Raw genomic sequence first — 2,111 nt, forward strand, 5'->3', positions numbered from 1 at the left:
TTTTTATAATTTGGGGGCTTGCACTTCTGGCCAAGAGGCATTAACAAAGACGAATTTTACTCTCCATCCTTAACAATTACAGATCTGGACAAAATACATGAAGCAATGACTTTTTAAAGTACTTATTTTTTCTTCATGTATTCCTAGCTTTACTAAAGTATGCTTGACAGATAAAAATTGTATATATTTGTGGTGGTTTGATGTTCATATAAATTCTGAAATAGTTACCACTATCAATCTAATTTACCATCCATCACCTCATGTAGTTACCCTTTTGTTGTATGTATGTGTGTGTGTGTATGTGTGGTGAGAATACTTGAGATGTACCCTCTGAGCTAATTTCAAGTGTACAATACATTATTATTAACTATCATCACCATTAGACCTCCATCTTACAACCGAAAGTTTGGACCCTTTGACCAACATTTCCCCATTTCCATCCCACCCACCCCACCTCCCAGATCTTGGTAACTATCATTTTATTCTCTCTATTCTGTTTCTTCGTGTTCAATATTTTTAGATTCCTCATAAAAGTGAGATAATGTGGCATTTGTATCTCTGTGATTTGCTTTATTTCACTTAGTATCATGTCTCTAGGTTCTCCTATGTTGTCACAAATGCCAGAGAAAATATTTTTAATTTTTTGAGAGTCCTCGTACTTCTTTTCATAATGGCGGTACCAATTTACATTCACACCAAAATGGGCAAGGGTTCCTTTTTCTCCACATCTTCATCACCACTCAATATCTTTTTTTTTTTTAATCATAAAGTTTAATTATGGTTCAAAAAAATTGAGTGAATAACCATCTCTGAAAAAATATATTGACTCTGTAGACTGCAGTTACTGGGGGTGGGGAGGGTAGACGGCAGCTGGTAAGTTAAATTACCCAATTTTCTATTCTTAAAATGACAAGAAGTCCCACATCCAGTCTGATTATAGAGATGCATGTGCCCCAAATGGCTGAAAATAAATACAACAAGAAAGGCAGAAGCTGTAAAGCTAAGGGCATGCAATAGGCTCTAAGAGAAAGTCTCAGAAATACCCAGAGTGGCAACAAGGAACGTTTGGCTGGAGTTTGAAGTTCTTTTTAGTTGTCTTTGTCTTTCACTCCATGCTTAAGGATGCGCGGGAACTCCGATGTAATTCAAATTCCCCTTTTTGTCAATAGGTGTTTCTCTGTACAGCTCGTCCACTTCCTCATCTGTAAACCAGTCTCCCATTGTGGTCAGCAGTTCTCTCAGGTAATCCTCCTGAATGGTGCCAGTTGCTTCTTTATCAAAGCAAACAAAAGCATTTCTGATGACATCTTCTGGATCTGTGCCATTTAACTTTTCACCAAACATCATGAGAAACATGGTAAAATTTATGGGACCTGGAGCCTCATTCATCATGGCATCCAGATACTCATCAGTTGGATTTTTCTTCCCAGGGAAGCAAGCATGTCATGCAAGTCTTCCTTGTCGATTAACCCGTCCCTGTTCTGGTCGATCGTGTTGAAGGCCTCCTTGAACTCCTGAATCTGGGACTGGTCAAACATGGCAAACACATTGGAGGTCGCGCACTGGGGGCGCTTCTTGGTGGTCTTGGCCTTTGCTCTTTTGCTCGACATGGTGGCAGTTAAATCCCTAACTCAACCGTGAGAATCCAAGAGCTTCTGGAACCTCCTTGCTGCCCCGGCTGCAGCTATCAACTCCCTTCCACTCCCAGAGCTCAATATCTTTTACACTAATTTTTGGACACTGTGTGTGCTCAATCATTTCAATCATGTCCAACTCTTTGTGACCCCATGGACTGTAGACCGAGAGGCTCCTCTGTCCTTGAAATGCTCCAGGTAAGAGTACTGGAGTGGGTTGCCATTTCCCACTCCAGGGGAATCTTCCTGACCCAAGGATCAAACCCAAGTCTCCAGTGTCTCCCGAGTTGCAAGTGTATTCTTTACTGCTTGAGCCATCACGGAAGCCCCCAGAAGCCCAACATGCACTCAGAGGCTCAAAGTCCTCGTGTCAGACACTGAAGGAGACCATGGGAGCTTAGATACTGGGGGAAATTTAAAATAGAAATGTGATCCTTAGGAAAAGAGAAAGAAAACAAGCCCTACAACTGGACCAGC

The 2,111-nt window shown here is 41.3% G+C and overlaps 1 pseudogene; it reads right to left on the reverse strand.

The window, feature by feature from the left end:
• Positions 1-791: 791 nt before the first annotated feature.
• Positions 792-1,704, reverse strand: LOC136144890 (myosin regulatory light polypeptide 9 pseudogene; annotated as a pseudogene).
• Between the last annotated feature and the right edge of the window lie 407 nt (positions 1,705-2,111).

Source organism: Muntiacus reevesi, chromosome 12, assembly GCF_963930625.1.
Source record: "Muntiacus reevesi chromosome 12, mMunRee1.1, whole genome shotgun sequence".
Lineage (NCBI taxonomy): Eukaryota > Metazoa > Chordata > Mammalia > Artiodactyla > Cervidae > Muntiacus > Muntiacus reevesi.